This window comes from Castor canadensis, chromosome 8, assembly GCF_047511655.1.
Source record: "Castor canadensis chromosome 8, mCasCan1.hap1v2, whole genome shotgun sequence".
Lineage (NCBI taxonomy): Eukaryota > Metazoa > Chordata > Mammalia > Rodentia > Castoridae > Castor > Castor canadensis.
In genome coordinates this window covers 60062154-60084376 of record NC_133393.1, presented here as the reverse complement: position 1 = coordinate 60084376, position 22223 = coordinate 60062154, and the positions used below count along the sequence as shown (strand labels likewise).

The window sequence follows — 22223 nt, the reverse complement described above, 5'->3', positions numbered from 1 at the left end:
GTTCCTTCCCTTGCTATTTCCTGGAAAAAATTCAGGAATGTTGGTATTAGTTCTTCAAAGGTGTGGTAGAATTCAGTAGTGAATTTGTCAGGCCCTGGACTTTTCTTTTTTGGGAGACTCTTTATTGCTACTTCAGTTTCATTACATGCTAGAGATCTGTTTAGGTGATTAAAATCCTGACATTCTCTTTGATTTAGAACCACTGGTCCCTGGAGGGATGAAAATTCTTCAAGTCAAAACTTTAATGTGACTATCACTATGTCAGACTGCTCTTTCAAAACTCCTGTACAGAGGATGCAAAAAGGAATAAATATTGGCAATATTATTATTTTTACAAAGTTGCCGAGTTCACAGCCCAGCCTGTGAACCATTGCTATTTCCTCTGCTCTTCTACAGAGTCCATTGTTCACAGTGCAAGTACTCTATATGTGTCAGGAAAAGAGATCATTGTGTAAAAGCAGGAGCCAAGAGCCAAAGGAGAATTTGTATGCTCTGGGTGCTTCTGTACTGATTAGAAAGAAAGTACTAAGGAAAAGGAAAAGGTCATGCCCCAGACCTTGGCCAAAATATGCAGAGTAAGAAGGTTTCTAGTGAAAATTATGATAGATAAGTGAATGAATTCAGCTGTTATACATATAACAAATATTTATCATTGCAAATATGTCTGGATTATCTTCAATGACTTTAGATAGCATTGCTAGTAATATATGATTGAAGATATTGGGTAGACAAATGGAGGGATGACATGCCGAAGCAGACCTTTATGTCTTAAATTCTAACAACATTGATTGCCATCATTTTCAAACGACCCATACATGTAGCACATATTTTGCATGCCATTCACTTTTACTCACTGATAAAATATTAGAGACATAAACAATTAAGTAGATGTAACTTAGTTGAGGTGAATGACAAGAAGAGAGATCAGTATAACACAGGGTGGTAATAAGGCTATGAAAGAGCTTACAGATTGCCATCAAAACACCAGAAATGACATATAACTTAAAAACTGAATCATCAGGTGGGATAATCCTTACCTGTTCCTCCTTTTGGAGAGAAGATAGAACATGATGATTGGAGTTTGCCTGATATGTGATTAACATCTCTGCATAATCAGGACTTACAACAACCTGGTTACTTCTGATTCTCCTGGTGAGCAAAGAAAAAAAAACTGAGGCCAGAAAAGCATGTTAGAGCCAGTAATACTTTGTGTTTTACCATATTTTAACACTATATGTGTGTGTGTGTATGTATACACACCATTTACTGTTGTTTTTCTCTAATTATATAAAATATATATTGATTAGTATATATAGTATAACCAAGTACTATACTAAATTAGAGAATGAGAAAGGAAACCCCACAAATTATAGAATCTGCTTCCGGATAATTTATAATTTAATTATAGAACATATGAAGTGGTTGGATGGATACATGGATTTGGTGGATATGTCTATGGCCAGGTAGGCAGGCAAAAAAGATACTTTGCAACATAAGTAGATAACATCAAGTGGATTACTTTCAAATGAAAGCAGGGTTTCCTCAAGGAGTAGTACACACACACACACACACACACACACACACACACACACACACATTTTATACTTTTCAAGCTTTCCTTGAAGAATGAATTGTAATTAGATAAAAAGAGATGGTAGAATCCAAGAAGAAGAAAATGACTTGAATAAAAGCTCAGAAATGAAAATGAAGCAGTCAAGCAAAGGGGACACTAATACATGGTTTGTCTTGGGAAACATATTTTGCAAAGGAGTTGGGAAATATAAACCTACAAAAGGCCAGTTCATGTATATCCTCAAGAGACCCATTTTGCTCTGAGGAAGACATAAAAATATCTGAAGCCAGAGTTATAAATTAAATTATTTATTTATTCTTTGGAATAAATTTTCTCTTTTTATTGTCATTATTTTTGAAATGGGTGCATTGTGACATTTACAAAAGTTCTTACATCATAGTTGAATTCACCCCCTCCATTATTCTTCTTTATCCTTCCCTACCCCCATTCCTGGAATAGTTTCAGCAGCTCTCATTTTTCTACTTTCATACATAAATACATTATATTTCCACCATATTCACCCTCCTACATGCTTTAGCTAAGCATTGGAAACAGCCAAGATTCCCTACAACTAGCTAGTGAATAAATTAAGAAAATGTGGTATTTATATACAATGGAATTTCATTAAGCCATAAAGAAGAATGAAATTTTGTCATTTGCAGTAAATTGATGGAACTGGAGAACATCATCTTATGTGAAGTTAGCTGGGTTCCGAAGGGCATGTTTTCTCACATATGTGGACTATAGACCCAATACAAATACAACCAGTATTATGAAAAATGGGTCATGCCAAAGGGAGGTCACTAACAGGAGAGGGAGGGTTAATGAAGAAAGTTAAGAAGGTAGAAAAAAGGACAAAGTTATAGAGTTTAAAGGACAGTTTCAAGATAATGAATTTGTCAGACGTATACATAATGGATGAAAATAGGGCATTCCTGGAAAGAGGCCACTTACTAGAAGATTAAAATAGATAAAACATGGTTAATAATAGTAAGGATAATGACAGTGGTTTCAAATAAAAGGGATGGGAGAGAGATCAGGACAGAGAAAATAGTAGGCCTTGGTGACAAGGGAATATAGCCACGAACTACTCAAGGAAGAAGGAAGACTCAGAATTGGACTCAGGGAATTACCTTAGGAAAGTTAATGGAAAGGAAGTAAATAGAAAAAGTCATGTACCTCTATGGCATGATATATTATATTCCCTACAATATGCTTTCTTTTCTGATGCCTTAGAGAGATCCATTGAGAAGAAGACTCTGCAGCACATTAGAGGGACCCTTCCATATGAGAACATCACAAAGGAAAAGAGCACACACCTAAAGTCTCCACTAACTTAAGTTATATGTAAAGGTTAAAGCAGGAGTGTCTCATTTTCACTCTAGGCTGATTCTCTAACAACACTGATAACAATAAGTACTTCAATTATATACTATTCTATTCTAGTTTTTGGAGTGCATTTAACCACTTTATAAAGAACTATACTATCTCCATTTTACATATGAGGCAACTAAGGCACAGAAGTAACTTAGATACCCATGTGCATATAAACACTATGGTGAAGGTAGGATTTGAAGCCAGGCAGGCTCATTCCAGAGCCTGTGCTTCATATTTCAGCAGTAGCCACTGCTGTTAAATCATATGAACTACCCAAGTGAGGATTCAGGTGAACTACCCAAGTGAATGCCCTCTGTTTACCTAGTTGAAGGCTAGGATGTAGAGGGTTAGAAGACAACAATTCCAGATTCAAAAGTTCTTTCCAGGATGAATAACACCATATAAAATCAGTGAGCAAGTCACACTCTGTGTACTCTCCCCAAGGTAGAATCCATTCATGGAAAATATGAAGTTTAATAGGGACCTACAAAATTGTTATTGATATAAGACCTTTTATTTATAAAATATGTAGTCTTTATTTGTTTTGCTTGCAAAAAGGGGGAACTAATCTTTAATCCTATAATATTTGCACTAGTCACTTGTGACATTTCCCTTTTCTCAGTCACTCAGATGGAAAACCTCTGAGTCACATTTAACTTCTCCCTTCCTTGAACGCCTCACATGCAGTCACCCATTATGTCCTGTCAGGTCTAATTCCAAAGTGTCATTCCCATCTGTCCTATCAGCGACATTCTCTGGTTCCAGGCTTTATTTCTTTTTACATGGAACTGGAAACCTAATTGCTATTTGTCTCCTATTCTTTTGCCAGTATACATCATCTCACCCAGTTTTGGTTGAAGTAGCTACACTCTCTGAGGCCTGCAAGCCTGATAGTCTGTACATAAATTCCAAACCCTGTGCTGTCCAGTGCCTGGCTATCTTATCTCCCATAATCCCTCCACCAGTCATTGGTTGTACAAAACCACATTTTTTCTGTACTCATTGGTGAAGCCCTCATCTCCTTTTGTCACCTTGAGGTTTTCCCCCTACTTGTTTCAGTGTCTAATTCTCTCACCAGACTCCACCTTGTCTACCAGCTTCAATCCTACCTGTGGTTCAAGACTAAGCTCAAGCACAATTTCTTCCAAAACTTACCCAGCCAATATGAAACCACTTGCTCCTCTCACACTCACACTTTTTCAAACTTTAGCTCATATAATATTAAATGTAAATATTCAGGTCTACAAGGGAAGGTCCAGCCAATATTGTGTTATGAAAACCAAAGAATTTCTATTGTTAGTGAAATACACTTGAATTTTTTTCTATATTGACATAGAAATTGTCATCTGTTTGCTTGTGAGAAAATTTCAAATTATAAAGCTAGTTTAGTAATTTCTTAATGAAAAGTAAATAAATTATTTAATGTATTTACCAGAAGACTGGTGTTGCAGTCTCACAGGTTTTTGCATGCTTTCAGTAGTATACCAAAACCCACAAAATATATTAATTTTACCTTTTGTTTGACTACAAATTGCTATAGTTTATTTCAACAGCTGTAACCAATATATTGGAGACAAGGAGACTGTGTTTTAAATTTAATATTGGTTTTCTGTGATATGTTTATAACTTAACTTGGAAACAAGTTAAAAGGGCTTGTGAAATGTGTGATGATTCTGAAATGCTAAATAATTCTTGGATAAAATAGAGGGACACCCAGAATAGGAGATGGGTGGTAAAGGTTGTGTAGAAATGCGTAGAGGGAACCAAAGCCAATGTTAAAACAGATAATCTTCACAGGAATAGGAAGGGAAAAGAAGAAAAACTATTGCTGGACTTACAAAAATAAGAAATACTGGTCTATCTCTACCATGTACAGAAGCAGCAAAAATAGAGGTGTTGACTTTCAGGCCTGTAGGCCATTGTCTATTTGCACAAGAATAAGAAAAGTGACTCCTGGGAGACTACTATGACTAAAGATTCCAGAATGAGCTTTTGGGTCAAATATGAGCATTTGACTCACCCACTTCCATGAGTCTTAAGCATCATCCTTTCCTATGTAGATTGAATCCCAGCAGGAAGTCCATATTTGAGGACACCCAATTGATCATCCTAGGCCCCAACCAGGCAGCAGTCTTGTGGTGATGTTTGAGATGCAGCTCTGTCTCTTCCACAGGTGATCTCCATCCTACTCCCTCTGCAACACCACATCCTCAGGTGCTAGAGATGAAGGTGATAGTGCAGGTGGACAGGCACAGGATCTGTCAGGGCCTAGTCTTCCAGTGTGTGGAAGACTCCAGCACAGTGCCATTGAGGCAGAGTGGAGTATTGTCAATGGGAAAATGCTCTTCTCCATCTGGGTGTTCACCTGGACCTCATGCAGAATCCCCAGATTGTGCCCTGCATGGAAGGAAGGAAAACATCAACATCTGTGAGGGTTTGAATATTACTGTCATGACCTGCTAGGTTCCAGCCCTTGCCCTGGTACCCACCCATCAGTCAAATCTCACCAAGAGGCCTGAAGAGTTTGGCTTCATCCTCGACAATGTCCAATCCCTGTTAATCTTCAACAAAACCAACTTTACCTACTGTCTGAGCCCTGTGTTTGAGGCCTTCAGTCTCAGGAATCCTGTTGTGAAGCCCAGCCACTCCCATTATCCCAACAGGCAAGAATGTGATCCCACCCATGACTGGGGACAATGTGAAGCTGAATACACTGTGCTGCTTTGGGAGAACCCATGCACCATGACTGTGTCAAATTTGCAACTGTTCTGTGAGACACCCCCAACCTCACTGGCAGTCACAAAGTGATGGCTCATATTGGTGGCCTAGTGTACTCCCCAGGTATAGGATCCACTGCCTCAGACAGCTCACTCAGCCTGCCTACCATCATCAACATCATACTGCTGGTAGCCCCATCAACATCTTCATTGCAGCTGTGCTCATGGCCTACATATGCAAGTCCCACAAAAACGACCTCATGCTGAAGCAGCTGCAGGTGCACGTGGACAATCTGTAGTCCTGCATGTCCCTGGAAGGCAAGGAAGCATTCACCAAGTTGCAGAAGGAAATCCATCAATTGACCGGTGAGCTGGTTGGAGCTGAGATTCCCTTCCTGGACTATAGAATCTGCAACATAGAGGTGCCGTTCCCCAGAACTGGAGACCACTCTGTGTCTGAGTGTTCAAAGTCCTGAGCTACTCATAGGCATGTGTGAAGAAAGGCCTGAAGCTCTTCAACACCAATGTGTTCCTGCTGTCCTTCTCTCACATGCTCAAATACCAGCAGACCTTCAAACTTCTCCTTGTGTAACTATGGCCACATGGCTTCACTCATCATGACAGTGCAACAGTGCAAGCTGGAGTATACCATTGATGTGCTCAAGCAGTTCCTGGCCAACCTCATCTATAAGAACCACCTCCAGCTGCTGCACAGGCCAGTCAGTGGCTGAGAAGATACTGACCCATTGGTTCACTTTCTTCCTCTACAATTTCCTCAAGGATGGTGCCAAGAAGTACCCTTTCTCCCTCTTGTGTCATGAAACAGGGCACTATCAACACCATCTAATTCCCGAGCAAGGATAAGTTCACCTAGCAGCAGATAGAGTACAAGATCTGGCCCTGAGCTGTGTCAGCACAAGACAATGCCAATACCTCTGAGATCCCAGTGAAGATCTGTGACTTCTCCAGTTAAAAGAGAAGATCCTAGATGCTACTTTTAGAATGTGCCCTGGCTCCTACCAGCGCAAGGATACAGCCATGCATCTGAAATGATGACTAGGAAGTGGGGCACGGATGATCCTGTAAGATTGAAGACATAACCACAGAGAATGAGAATAACTGGAAGAGACTGGACACCCTGGCCCCTGCCAGGTGCCACATGGCACTGGGGCAGCTTTTGTATCAAGCAGATAATGGCCTATATCACAGTGAGCAACTACACCATCTGTAGGTCCTCAGGAAGTAAATTTGAAACCTAATTCTATACATAGGTAGCCTCAACAACTTTCACTCCTAAACACCCATGGATCACCCACTGCCTGGACAGGTAAACCATGGTATCTAGTGAATAATCATGATATAGGAACCGACTAGGGGAGCAAAAATACTGTGTGAGCTCTATCTGATAAGATTACTGGCCAGAAAGGGCACACTGCAAACATTTGTGGATAACCTCTTTAAGACTGTCTTCAGCACAGCTCTCTCAGGCTCTAACCTGCTAACATCAAGTGTTTGACTTACTGGATGTACAGGCTGATAAGTATGGCATTCACGCTGTGCATGGTCAACACACCTGGAAGAGCAACAATGCCTCCACAGTTTTAGATGAACACAGTCAAGAAACGACACTTTGTGTTTGACATCCATAAGAACAGCATTATGGATACCTGCTTTCCTGTGGGCGTTCAGACCTTTATGGACTCCTGCTCCATGTCAGAGCAGTGTCTGGGAAAAGACTCACCCTCTACTAAGCTTCTCTATGCCATGGACGTTCCCACCTGTAAGAACTGGGTTGATATTACACAGATATTGGAGAGATGTTGGCAATCTGCAACCAGGACACGAATGACTACCTGGCTGAGCAATCTCAGATGAGCAAGAATGAGTTCACCACTGTGAGCAAGTTACTGGAGATGTCCTACATGGGCAGTACAGTGAGGAGCTCCTTGGATCCCTGGACCATAATGACCAATGTGTAGAACAGAAACTGTCCTGCAAACTAGAAAAACTCATATCCCTCATGGGCTTAGACATCTGAAAACCATCCTTCTGGGGCTTCCCTCTAGGGAGGGGCACACCACGCTGTGCCTCAGTGTAGATGGTCATTGTTACCACATGAAAAGTATCAGCAGCTTCCCTTAAATGGCACTGTCTCTCTCTTCCCTATCTGTCTCTTCTGACTCTCTTTCCTACCTGGATCTTTCAGTTCCTGTACCAGTGCAATTGGATCAAGCCACTGACCATCAGTCCAGGAGTGGCCAGGCTCACAGCCTGGGACTTGACCAGATGTCAGAGCAAAGCTTTCTGACCAGCTGCCCCGACCCCAGGTGTCCAGCATCAGGACTGAAATATGGATGAGGAACTCTAGACAAAAGACAATTCTATGCTGCTACTTCATCTTCCACTTGGAGAGTCCTCATGTAGATCCAAAACTTGACCAAGGAAACAGTCATGCATCAGTATTATCTTCACTGGGAAGACATTCCTGGCTCTCCCTTCCCAACTCCAAAGGAGCTGTCAGTTGTCTGTGTTTGCAAGTGTGAGGAAAAAAGGCCTCATATCCTCCATGTGGCTGGAGCTCAGAACATGTGAGGGGTTGGGAGATGTTCCTGCAGGCTGCCTCCTGTCTATTGAGTTGACATCCAAGGCCTCTGTCCCCTTCCTTGGAGCACTTCCAAGTATCCATTTAGATCTTCTTGCCCAATTTCTCTTCTGCCTGTGGAAAGCCAGGCAAGAGAAAGAATGGCAGTTACATTCTACCATGGAGATCCTCCTTACCTTCTAATCTGGCCCTTAAACAGCAGAAAAGGAGAGAAGTACATCTATTCTGGAAGCAAGATTTATTGTTTTCCATTGACCCCTGATTCAAGTGCACCATGTCCATTTTCATAGATCTATTCCATTGCCAGAGCCTCAAATGATGACTACAGAAGGCTTCTCTGCCCTCTGTGTCATCATTCATCAGGATCAATGTGAAATGCAGAATGCATATAGGAGATTCTACCTCCAGCCATCTCCAGGGCTCCATTCCCACTGTCCTTGAGAATCCATAGGAGGCCAGGGAAGACAGCCGTTCTGCAGACTCTGATGCCGTTACAGATTATTCTGTTACTGGACTGGATTATTTCATCAACAGCTCAGCTGTCTCTTTAGCCATTAATCTTCATTCCTTTTGCAGTCATCACTGGAAGAAACTTGCTGAAGCCCAGTCTAACCCAGAAAAAACAAATTTCCAGCCATCCTCAGCCTCCAGATTGTCATGTCTGGGAGAGACTGGAGAGACAACTCAACAAACATGGCTTGAAATGAAAGGAGGCACATGAAGCAACTGCAGCCCTGTCATTCATCTCTCCATCTGTTCTTCCATCTGTGGATATGTGACTTTATCCAGGCAGACAAATGTGTGCTTAGAAATGGGAACCAAGTGAGAAGAGGTTGTACCAAGAGAACTAGTAGTGAAACCAAAGAATCTGTAATCTGGAAAGGACCTTAGATGCCCAGTCTCCCCTCTAAGCAGAGATCTCTTCAGAGATCAGGTCTGATTTCATTTTCCACCACTTGGAGAGGAAAGAAAAATTGTGGAAGGCCAATTGGACAAGGACACCAGCCTTGCATTCACTCCCCGAGCATCAGACATTGTTTCTTGCCATCCACTCAAAATTAGTACAACATGGGGAAGGAACCATAGCATTTCCAGCAAAGTCAATGCAGCATCCTGCTTTTTTAAGATCACTAGCCCCTTGGAATATGAAAAAGTGCACAGATTTAAGAACATGTGTGCACTATATGCATGTGCCCAGGGACTAGGCAGAGAGCTCTGAAAGATTTCTTCTCCTATGTTGAAGTGGTTTCTTTCTCTGTCCCTTTGCTCATCCATTCATCCTGCACCTTCAGGACAGCTCAATACTTACTTTCAATGGTGAATATTAGTAAATGGAAAGAGGTCCCTTGGAAATTCGGGTGGTTGCCTGCCATGGCCTGGTCTTTGATGACCCAAAACAGGGCATTATGCAGTATTAAAAAGTCTTATAAGCTGAGTGCAGAATATGTCACTGGATTTAGAGATAACAAGGTCACTGAAGTGCCTAGTAAGAGCTAAAGCCAATATGGCAGGTTGATGCAGACAAAGGCCAGATTGGAATGGGTAATAAGGGTGGATAGGAGGTGGCACATGGAAACAAAGTCCACAAAACACTCCAAAAATCTTACATGACATGGAAGGAAGAAAAACAAGCTGTAGTTGCAGAGGATCAAGTACTTAGAGAAAATTTGGTGAGGAGCATTTCAGTTTTAATTTTTTCATGGGAGAAATTTGAACATTTTAAATACTGAGGCAAAGGATTCACTGAAGATGCAAAATTTAAATTTAAGACAGTGAAGACCTAAGGACAGTCCTTTATCTCTCCCCTGAGACAAAGGGAAGTGGGATCTAGTGAGTCTAGAGATGAAGCTGAAAGCAATCTTTCTATTGAAAGACTGGTGAGGGTGGAGATGTGAATTCAGTATTGAAGATAAAAGTTTTAGAGGAGAATGGTATGGCCTATGTGAGCCATGAGGAGAAAGACAAGAACAGAGACAATGGCCAAATAGCAGGAAAAGCCATTGCTTGAGGAATGGCTGAAAGAAAAGGGGCCCTAAGGAAGTGTGAGAAACAATAATAGTCATGGGAGAGATTGAAGACATGGGGCTGTGAGTCCCTCTATGTCTGAGGTCTCCAGAGTCTCCAGAATAGTTCTCCAGTATTGAATTCCTAATCAGATTGCTCTAATCTATCACTGGAGCAAGGCAAGGGAAATGGGGAGTTGGCAAAGTCAACACAGAGAGATATTTGGTGAAATAATGGCCTGGGTTTCCACTTACCTCCCCTGTTTTCTTGCTGTGTAACTCTGGGTAGGCCCTTCTTTTCTTTTCATTTCTGCTCTCTCATATGTAAAGTAAGCACAACATTCTACTGAAAAACCTCATAGGCTGCTCCTAATAATTACATGGGTTACTACATGGGAGTATTCTAAACATTTGCAGATCATGATTGAGGAATAAGGAATAAGTCTTGATTTACTGTTTGTTTCATGGTTCATCCTTTCTCAAATGGTTCCATTGGTTCTCTCCGCCAACCAGCCTGGTAATGGATGCAGCTGTCACCACCTACACTTCATTTTCCTTTCCTTTCCAGGTTGTTCCAAATCTGAGTTACAGTTAAACCACAGTTTGTAGGAAGAGTTTGCAAGATGAGTTCCATTTGCTTTTGGACCCAATCCTCTCATTGCAATTTGAAGTAAGCAGCATGCAGTAAAGGTGAAGATGGCAGTGTAATCATGGAAAAAGAGAAAAGGAAACTGAAGTGGATTCAGATAAACAGTACATCACACAAAACAAAAATAACTTGGAATACATGATTTTTGAAAGTCATCAGGAGATTAAGCCTGCTTGATGAGTAGACTCACATGTGTTCCATTCCTGTGCCTCAATTTTGTGACCTCCAGGATGTGATCCCAGCACTAGTCACCATGTCTTTCATGCAAATCATTTCAATCTCCCTGTGTCCACTCATGAACCCATTTCAGACTTCCACACGTTCTCGCATGAGAGTCTTTCCATGAGCAGCCCCTTGATACTTTCTGCCACCCGATTGCTATGCTGAACTGAAAATTCACCTTGTTCAGGCTGCCCAACCTCCATTTCTTCATTCTGTAGAATTAAGAGGCTAAACCACAGCTCAGCACATCATGACAGTGTCTTCCTGACTCTGCCCTATTTCATGTACACTGTCCTTGTCTCTGCAACTAATACTTGAAACAACTGTTATATTTTGGATGCTTTGTACCCATTATCTTATTCAAGGTACACCCTTTTCACGTTTTGTATATGAGGAAATTCAGTTTCACAGAGGTAATTTTTCACCCAAGTTTGGCTGGTATTAAAACCTACTGGGTATTATAGGCTTCCCTCATATGTCTTCTTACAGTAGTGTCTGTCTCATCATTGTCCTGTAATTCCTGATAGGTTGGCAGTTACAGAAGAAGCACTTGGCTCTCTGGAAAAGAGAATGCTGACATAAAAATGCTGCTGAAAGGCAGATTGGAGGAACCCCCAAGCACCAATCATCTATTTCACACTTCTATCTCATACAGGGCATACTGCCATACTCCAGGCTCAGCACAACTTTCCTAAACTGATTCACAAATGATACTTTTCCTTTCTATTCACAATTACACAATATTTAATTGGTAATATTTCTATTATCATTTTATTCAGAGAAGACTATGATTTTTTCACATTTTAAACAAACAATATGTTCTATAATTTAGCCAATTAGTCTACTGATGCTTTATTTGTGTTACCTCTCATCCCAGGTAGGCTGAGAAAGTAAGGTTTGAAGTTTGAAGCTAATCTGGGCTACACAGAGAGTTCAAGGCCAGTGTGGGCTACATAGTGAGAACCTGTCAGAAAAGGCTTTGATGTAATTATCTTTAACATGGTTAAAGAGATAAAAGAAGAATAACATTGTAAGGAAAGAACAGAGAGCCATAAAAAAGAAGCAGCAATGAATTTAATAATTTGATTAGTCATTACAATTGAAATTTCACTGCACAAGACAAAAATTAAATACAAATAAAAGTTTAGTCAATTGGAGAAGGGAGATGAAGTTAACAAAAGAAAGATTAAAAAAGTCAAATAGTCTGGAGGCAAGGTTGAGGTGACTGAGCACTTGCCTAGCAAGGGCAAGGCCCTGAGTTCAATTCCCAGCAGCACAAATGCATATAATGATATCTATAGTGTGAAGAAAGTAAAGAAAATAATATTCCAAATGATAGTAGACTCTCCAGGATTAATAAATGACAAGAATAATGAGTTCTGAAATGATGTGATTTTAAAATTTTGCTCCTAGTCACATATAATGAAACTATAGAACATTAAAGTCAAAAGAAACACCATGAAAGGGACCTCAGGAAAATAGATTATCTACAAATACAGTAAAACTGATTTCTCACTAGTGACAAGAGAAGCCCTAACACAGTAGATTGATATCTTAAAAGAATAAATGAAGAGGAGTAATCATCCCAGAATTCTGTATTAGGCTAATCCATGATTCAAGGATGATGGCAGTAATAGCCACTTTCAAATAAAGGCCAAGGAAGTGAAGACTCACATGTGTAACAGGAGCGTCTACTAGAGGAAACACTGCAGAAGAAAGAAAACTGAGACTCAGGGCAGGAATGGGATGCTAAAAGCAAGGGTAAGTAGGGAAAATGACAAATTTATGAGGTAAAGTTGTATAGGAATTTGATGAGAACATAATATTAACAATGACAGAAGCAGTTTATCCAGAATATTTAATGCTGATAGAACTACAGTGCTATTAAAATGAAACATGGATATGGGAAAGGAAAAATCAGAATTAAAAGTTCCAAAATTCCTGAATTATTCAGAATAAGGCTGTCATTGTTCTTGTTATAGTTTTAATCAGTTATGCATGTTAAAATTAATTTTTAAAAAAATTTTGAATTAACCTGTAAAATAATGTCAATAGAATGAAAATGTCAGAACCTTTGAAGTTAAAAAGAGCAGTAAAGATCTTATTACACTAAAGAAAAAATAGATAAAAGTCATGGTAAATACAAAACAAACTCCTTAGTCATACAATGTTCATAAATGTTCTAAACACTTGTAAATCACCATTAAGGAATAAGGAACTGTTAATGGTCTTGATTTACTGTTTGCTTCATGGGTCATCCTTTCTCAAACTGTTCCATTGATTCTCTCTGCCATCCAGCCTGGTAATGGATGCAGCTGTTGCCACCCACACTTTATTTTTCTGCAACAGAGGTAGTACTGCAGTGGAAAGATGAAAGAAGAGCTGAAATGTACAATAAAACAAAGACTTAACTTTTTACCCTTTACATAAAAAATTAACTAAAATAAACTTAACAAAGAGTACTTTGTTAAATATCCCAAAATAAGACAAACTACCTGAACACAATTTTAAAAATGAACCCATCTATGTAGCAAAAGAGTGGGGCAACATTTAGCCAACCTAATCTCAGGATAACTGATCATCCAAACTGGAACTTTAGAGCTACCTTAAATTTTCCTTAAGAAATGTAACTCATATTGCAAATTGATTTATTTAAAGAGGGACAGTTCTTTGGATTAGAATACAAACTTAAATAGAGTAAGTTCATTTATACCCATGGTTGGCTTAAGAGCAGTGATCAATCAAGAAAGTGATCAGAGGGATTCCAAGATGGCGGCTAGAGGGAGGAAGCAGAAAGCGTGCCTCCTAAAGTGAAATCTTGGAGAGATGCTGGAGACACACCTTGCAGGCAAGGCCACTGAGAAGAGGCAAAACTTTGACCCCTCCACACCTCCAGATTGTGCAGAGAATCTCCATTTCATGTTGAACGAGAAACCAGGAGGGTCCCTGGGCCACCAGACACCCACACCCAGACGGCTTGGGAAGATGTGGACCACAAGGTGAGCTAAGTGCTACACGGTACTCCCACAGACAACTCTGGGCCAGATCAGCATAGCCCCCTGGAAAGAATGACCCCCACCCAGGGAAAAAAAGAGAAACTGAGTAATAAGCAATAAGAACAATAAAGACATGTAGCAAAGAGGGTGGGGTGCCCTGAATGCTGAAGAGAGGAAGAGGGGAATCCCTCACAGAACTGTAAATAAACAAGCCAGGCCGGAGAGGGTGGGAGCAGTGGCGCGCACCCAGCAACCAGGAGCGGGAAGGCTTGTGAGAGTGGCGGAGGGAGGAAAACCCCACAGGAGAGGGGGGAAGACCCATTTGCCACGTGAACTGTAAATAAACATGCAGGCCTGAGAAAGTGGGTGTAGTGTCACCTCCCCCAGTGTGCTTGGAAAGGGGAAAGCTTGTAGCAGCGGCTCACGCACAGGAGGACTCTGAGTAAACAAAGCCTGCAGGGCCAGGTGAGTGCTAAGCTCACCCCAGAGATCTGCATAAATAATGCCACCAGCAACAGCAGACTGACAGCAGCAGGCAGGCAAGCCACAGCCACAGATAGCCATTGACAGACCTGTCTCCAACTCTTTTTTTCTCTCTCCCTACCTTTGATTAGAAAACAACTGAACTACACCTGCATGCTAAAAAACTTACTGAAACTGTACTGCATTTGAACTTGGGACACTTTGTGGTGTTTTTTTTTGTTGTTTTGTGTGGTTTTGTTCTATCTTACTTTTCTCCTTTGATGAGACAACTACAGAACAACATCTGAGGCACAATCTCCAGGATTGGAGGCTGAGGGACAAACATCAAAATTATTAAGATTTAAACTTCATTGCATTTGAACTTGGAGATTATTTTTAATTTTTTTAATTTCTAATTTTTTATTTATTTTGTTTTATTTTATTATATATATTTTCTTTCATTTATTTATTTTTTACTTTTATTCTTATCTTTATTCTTTTTATTTTTTATTTTCAATCCTCTCTCTGTCTCTCTAATGCCTTTTCAGCTTATGGTTGATTAGTACACTGTCTCTCCCTATTTATATCTTTGAAACTTTTTTTGTTTGTTTCTTTGTTTTGTTTTTTTCTCTACTTGTTTATTTGTTTTTCCCTTTTCCTTTAACTTCTTTGCTTTCCATCCCCTCTCACACTTCCATTCTAAATATCACTAGTGGTATTATTAAAAGCCAGAAAATACTTAATTGCACACAGTACAGGGAAAATAACAACAACAAGGGCAATGATGGGAAGACAGAAAAAACAGGTAAACCAGTTTCCCCACAGCAAAAAATTAGTACAAGAACCAGAGAGAAATGAGGAAAACAGATACTCAGATCCAGACTCTAACAAAATGAAGATAAACTATGCCAAAGAACCCAATGAAGCCCACAAGAATAATCTAAAAGAAGAAATACTACAGGTACTCAATGAGGAACCCTCTTACACTGTTGGTGGGAATGTAAACTAGTACAACCACTCTGGAAAAAAATTTGGAGGCTACTCAAAAAGCTAAACATTGATCTACCATTTGATTTAGCAATACCACTCTTGGGGATATACCCAAAAGACTGTGACACAGGTTACTCCAGAGGCACCTGCACACCCATGTTTATTGCAGCACTATTCACAATAGCCAAGTTATGGAAACAGCCAAGATACCTCACCACTGACGAATGGATTAAGAAAATGTGGTATCTATACACAATGGAATTTTATGCAGCCATGAAGAAGAATGAAATGTTATCATTCACTGGTAAATGGTTGGAATTGGAGAACATCATTCTGAGTGAGGATAGCCTGGCCCAAAAGACCAAAAATCATATGTTCTCCCTCATATGTGGACATTAGATCAAGGGCAAACACAACAATGGGATTGGACTTTGAGCACATGATAAAAGCGGGAGCACACAAGGGAGGGGTGAGGATAGATAAGACATCTAAAAAATTAGCTAGCATTTGTTGCCCTTAACACAGAGAAACTAAAGCAGATACCTTAAAAGCAACTGAGGCCAATAGGAAAAGGGGACCAGGAACTAGAGAAAAGGGTAGATCAAAAAGAATTAACCTAGAAGGTAACACACACGCACAGGAAATCAATGTGAGTCAACTCCCTGTATAGCTATCCTTATCTCAACCAGAAAAAACCATTGTTCCTTTCTATTATTGCTTATACTCTCTCTACAACAAAATTAGAAATAAGGGCAAAATAGTTTCTGCTGGGTATTGAGGGGGTGGGGGGGAGAGGAAGGGGGCAGAGTGGGTGGTAAGGGAGGGGGTGGGGGCAGGAGGGAGAAATGACCCAATCCTTGTATGCACATATGAATAAAAAAAAATTAGAGGGGTTGTGCCCAGTGTACTAATTTAACACAGAGGAAGCCCACTGTTCTCCACTACAAGGAAGATGTTGCACTTTAATTTCTTTTTTCTTCTTTTTACGTATCTTTCTCCATTTTGTTGAAATTTCAATTTGCCTGGACCTCTTTTGTTCTTTTTTCTTTTCTCTATTCTATTTTTCTTCTTTCTTCTTTCCCTCTCCTTATCTTCTTCTCCTTCCTCTCTTCCCACTAAATAACCTAACCCTCCCTCACAAATTACTCAATGACTTTTTTAGTAAATTTACACATCACACATCTGGCACACCCCTGTACAACCACTGACAATGGCACTCTCCTCCACCATGACTGAACTACATTCTTATATACATTAGGTTCTTATTACTCTAGAGCCCCCATGTCTTACATGCCTTCTCCCCTCCTCATTTCCCATTAGGTGTTATTCTTAATAGCTAAGTGTTAATCTCTATGCAAACAACATTTATTTCCCCAAAACCCCTCTGTATACAGTACTGCCAAGGTTTTTGTATGTCATGTAAATAACTGGTCTAGCATTGATTCTATGAAATTGCTATTACTAGGTTATACCCCCATGTCAGTGAACAGATATGATACAACCACCTAGCTAAAAACCAGTCTAGCCAGAATACAGAATTTAAGTTAAAAAACCCTGACAACATATGAGCAAATCTCAAAATTGAATCATTTGAATAAAGAAGGCAAGGGAATATGGTTCCCTCAAAAGTAAAAAAAATCACACAACAGAATATTTGGTGGACAGTAAAGGGAATGAAACCTCAATTTCTGAGTACAAAAGAATGATGAAAAGAATGTTTAAGGAACTTGAAGAGGACATACAAAAACAACTCAATGAATTCCAAGAGAATATAGATTAAAAAAATTTGAGACACCACAGAAACACATAAATGAACTCAAACCGAATAAGCAAGAAATCAGCAACTCCATCAAATGATGAAATCTATGAGTCATGGGCATTGAAGGGAAAAACATGCAAGCCAAAGGCACAGGAAACATATTCAACAAAATCATATCCAACAAAATCAGAGCAGAAAACTCCCTAAATTTCAAAAGAGACATCCATCCAGGTATAGGAAGCCTCTAGGACACCAAGCAGACATGTCCAAAATAGAACCTCTCCACAGCATGTTACCATTAAAAGAACTAGCACAGAGACCAAGAAAGAATATTGAAGGCTGCAAGAGAGAGAAATTGAGTAAAGGTAAGCCCATCAAAATAACAGATTTCTGAACAGAAACCTTAAAAGCAAGAAGAATAAGGAGTGAGGTATTTCAAACACAGAAAGCAAATAATTTTCAACCTAGAAACTGTACCCAACAAAGCTATCATACATAATTGAAAGAGAAATAAAAACTTTTCATGATAAAAACTAAAAACAACATATCATAAGTAAACCTGGAATCTAATGAAAATTAAACAAAACCTGCCAGCACCTATGGAATGCATCAATGGCAATGTGCTAAGGGGAAAGTTATAGCTGTGAATGCCTATATTTAAAAACACAGAGTGATCTCAAGTAAACAGGCTCATACTGCACCTCAAACTCCTAGAAACATAAGAACAAGCTAACCCCAAAATGGGTAGAAGGAGATCAAAAATAAAATATGGGTCATACAAACAGTCAACAAAACAAAAAGTTGGTTTCCCAAAAGATAAACAAGACTGATAAATCCTTAGCAAACCTGATTAAAATGAGTAGGAAACAGGCCCAAATTAATAAAATCAGAAACAAAAAGGGGATATTATATAGGATCATTACAGAATACTTCAAAAACCTACATTCAAAAATATTAGAAATGGATAAATTTCTAGACACGTGACTAGCGAAAATTGAACCAAGAGGGTATAAAGTGCCTAAATAGGTCTATAACAAATAAAGAAATTAAAACAGCAATAAAGAACTTCCCTGAAAGGAAAAGTCCAAGACCTGAAGGATTCACTGCTGAATTCTGAGAGACCTTTAAAGAACAGTTAATATCAATGCTACTCAAACTTTTCCATGAAACAGAAAGAGGAGGAACACTGTCACACACATTCTATGAATTCAGTATGACACTCACCCCTAAACCAGACAAGGACCCAAGAAAAAAGACAACTATATAAGCCAACATCTTTAATGAACTTGGATGCAAAAATTCTCAATAAAATACTGGCAAACCAAATTCAACAACACAGAAGATTCTGTTATGAAAAGAGCAGTAGAAATGACAGAGGTACAGCTATTTGAATCAGGTTAAGTTTCCAATAAAAGTTACTCTGAAAAGAAGTACACCTAAATATTTGAAATCCCCACAATCTCTACCATGCTTTATTCTTTTTTTCCCAAAGTTGATGGGATGATTTGACATAAATAATGCCAGTGTCAATGTTGGCATCCACGCTTTTGTAAAAAGCCACTTATAAGCAGATGTTTCCATTTTTATGTTTCTGACCCATCACATCTTCAGTGTGTAATCTCCTGTACATGTAGGGATTTATACAAGATAATTATGAAACCTGTGAGATTTTGTCAGCTTAAAAATGTTTATTGGAGAGCAGATGCCTTGACACATACCTCTGGTCCCAGCTACTTGGGACAGAGGCAAGAAATTCCTTGTCCCTAGATGTTATGGACTAGATTGGACACAAAGCAAAATTTATCTCTCAATTTAGTGCTTTGCACAGGGACTCATGCCTGTAACCCCAGCTATTTGTGAAGTGGAGATATGGAGGATCATGATTTGAGGCCAGCCTGGGAAAAGAACTTAGTGAGAGCCCAATTTGAACAAATAAGTCAAGCTTGGTGGTGCATGCCTGGACTGCCAAGTATGTGGGAAGTGTAAGTAGAAGGCCAGTCTGGGGAAAAGCATAAATTCTATACAGAATGAATATAGAATTTTTAAACATGTTGAAATCATCATAAGAAGAGGAGACTAAGATAGAAAGGAGAAAAATAGAGATGATCCAATTTGGGTTATAATACATATATACACAGAAATGTCCCTTATTGGATTCCCTGTATTGCTATCTTAAACAAATAGTTTTCTTTTTTTGCAAAAGATCAGAGAACAGGAAGATAAAACAGGGCCTGTCTGAGGGTTGGTCTGAGTGGGAGGGGGGAACATAGAAAGAAAGGGTGTAGGAGGGTGATTATGATCGGAATACTATGTACTCATGTATGAAAATGGAAAATGAGACATTTTGAAAGTATTCCGGAATGGGGAGAGGATAAAGGAGAATGACGGAAGGGGTGAATTCAACTATGATATATTGTAAGTACTTTTGTAAATTTCACAATGTAATCCCAGTACAACAATAATATGGAAAGAAAGAAAGATTACTTAGAAGAAAACAGTGCTGGCGGAATGACTAAAGTAGTAGAGTGCTTACGTAGAAAAGAACAAGTACTGCCAGATACATACATAAATGAATAAATTAATTCTACTGGGAAATCCAATGTATTTCTAAGTCCATCAAAGTTGTGTTCTGCTTAATGGACAAAAAAATTGAGTGATGTTTATCATTCATGTAAGTGATCCATAACCAGAAATCATAGAATATATTATATAAATGACATTAAGGTGTAAAGCAGAAGGTACCTGTCCATACAACTACCTTGCTTACTGTTCTCTTATTTTCACTACTTTTCTTTTTCTTCCTTCCTCCCTACCTCCTTCCTGCCTTCCCTCTTTTCCTTCCAACCACCTTCTTTCCCTCCACCCTTTCTTCCTTACCTCCCTCCCTTTCTCACTTCCTTCCTTCATTTTGTTTTTCATTCTTTCTTGCTCTCCTTTTCTCTTTCTTCATGCTAGTTTCACCCAAGATTTCCCATATGCAAAGCATACCTGCTACCCTTGAGATACTCCCCAGCCCTGCTCTTATTTATTTCTTCATGAGCATTTAGAGCAGAGCATTTAAAAAACATCTAAATGAGCTTCCTTAACATGGAAAATGTGAAACAGAAAATCTACAAATAAATGCAAGCCTCAAAACAGTTTGTGCAGTTCCTCCCACCCTTCATTTGATACCTTTGTCACCAATGACCAGAAATCTAGTTCTGCAGGAGCCCGGTTTTGTTCATTTAATACACATTCATTCTCTGTTGGGCACTGATCACTTTATCTGACCATATTTCTGAAAGCATTCTCTCAGTTCAGGTTTACACCATTTTTATTTTTCTCTGGCTAGCTGTTTTGCTTTGGGGAATTCCCTCAGGCAGTTAAGCAGAGTCTTCAGTTCCCTACCCCAGCACTCTAACTGCTTAGCTTGCTGCAAGTTCAAGGACTCTGCTGCCAGGTGTTTTGGAAAGCCAGACTCACTCCACAGACTCTCTCAAGATGGCACCTTGCATTCTTAAGTGAGTACTTTTAAATTTTTCATTTTTAATTTTTATATACAGTATCAACTGTAGTTCCAGAATTTTCCATATTTCAGGATTAATTTATGAAATATTATATGTCTTGATTAGCATATGCAGTCATCATCAAATCATAATTTTTACCTTATTAAGCAGCCAGCTGAAACCACTCCAATATTTTATCATTTCCACATATTTTTATAACAATTTCTAGATTTCTTTAGTATTTTCAGTGGAAAATACTAAAGTACCTACACTCTAGGTATTTTTTTTTTCCTTCTCTTTGAAAGAAAAAACAGAGCCTAGGTAATTAGTGTTATTTTTACTTGTGATTTTTTGTTTATATTTTATCAATGATTCATTCACATGTCTCAAATTGTTTTTTTACATTATTTTCATTAAAATTCAATGACAATTTTTAATAATTTTATCTCACATAAATTTATTGTATATATATGAAAGTCCACTATATGTATTGTATATATATGAAAGTTCCACTCTGACCTTGCAATCTCACCGAGAAAATATATTGTTTTCTTTTTCTGTATTTTCCTTTCTTATTAAAGTTACAATGTAGTTTGTGACATCTTCTTAAAAAAAAATGCGTGATTGACCTATTTTGCTGCTGGCCTTCCCCACAGGAGGAATTAGTTTTGTGAAATCTCTGCACTGGGGTTAGGATTTGTGAGTAACCATAAATGTTGTCCCAGAGCTAGTTTTGCTGTTCTGTTTCAGCCTCTGCTTGTCTTCCCTCAGGGGGAGCAGTAAGGGATTCTGCAACCTGTTTCTGTGTTGTCTTTTTGATTTGCTGTACTTTTCAGATATCCAATTACTCTTTTATGTTTCTCCCATGCTTTCCCCCCTTTGGCTTTTCTGTATGCAGTCTCTTCTTTGTTTTCCAAACTTATTCACACAGCCTGATGCAGAAAGTGTCTATTCTCTCTGCCATCTTGCTGCCGTCTCCCTGTTGTAATTTCTTATGTATGATTCTGTATTACTTAAGAATGTATGGATATATGTTTCTAAAGGAACTTCAAGAACAAGATTTTTTTAATGTAACATTCTCCATAGGAGTTTCTGCTTTTATGTTTTACTATCCTCAATTCCTTACTTTGGAATTCCCTATACATGTTAGGGGATTTACAGAAGTGAGTTCTGAGACTTATGGGATTTAGCCAATGTTTTAAAAATGTCTATTGGAGAGCTTGGTTCCTTGACACACTCTTGGGAAACTGAGGAAATTAGGTTCCATAAGCCCATTAGTTTTGGACAAGACTTGGCATATAGCAGACTACATCTTTATAGAAAATAATGCACTTTTATTCCACTAGGTCAACCAGTCTGTTTATTAAGTGCATCTAAATAAGGTGGGC

At 39.1% G+C, this 22223-nt stretch overlaps 1 non-coding gene and 1 pseudogene across 1 annotated transcript; both read left to right on the top strand.

The window, feature by feature from the left end:
- The first annotated feature begins 1014 nt into the window (after positions 1-1014).
- Positions 1015-1145, top strand: LOC141410558 (U8 small nucleolar RNA). The gene has a single exon (XR_012435403.1). It is a non-coding gene; the product is annotated as a U8 small nucleolar RNA (small nucleolar RNA).
- A 289-nt stretch (positions 1146-1434) lies between these two features.
- LOC109699519 (plexin-A4 pseudogene) lies at positions 1435-7705 on the top strand (annotated as a pseudogene).
- Positions 7706-22223: the final 14518 nt, after the last annotated feature.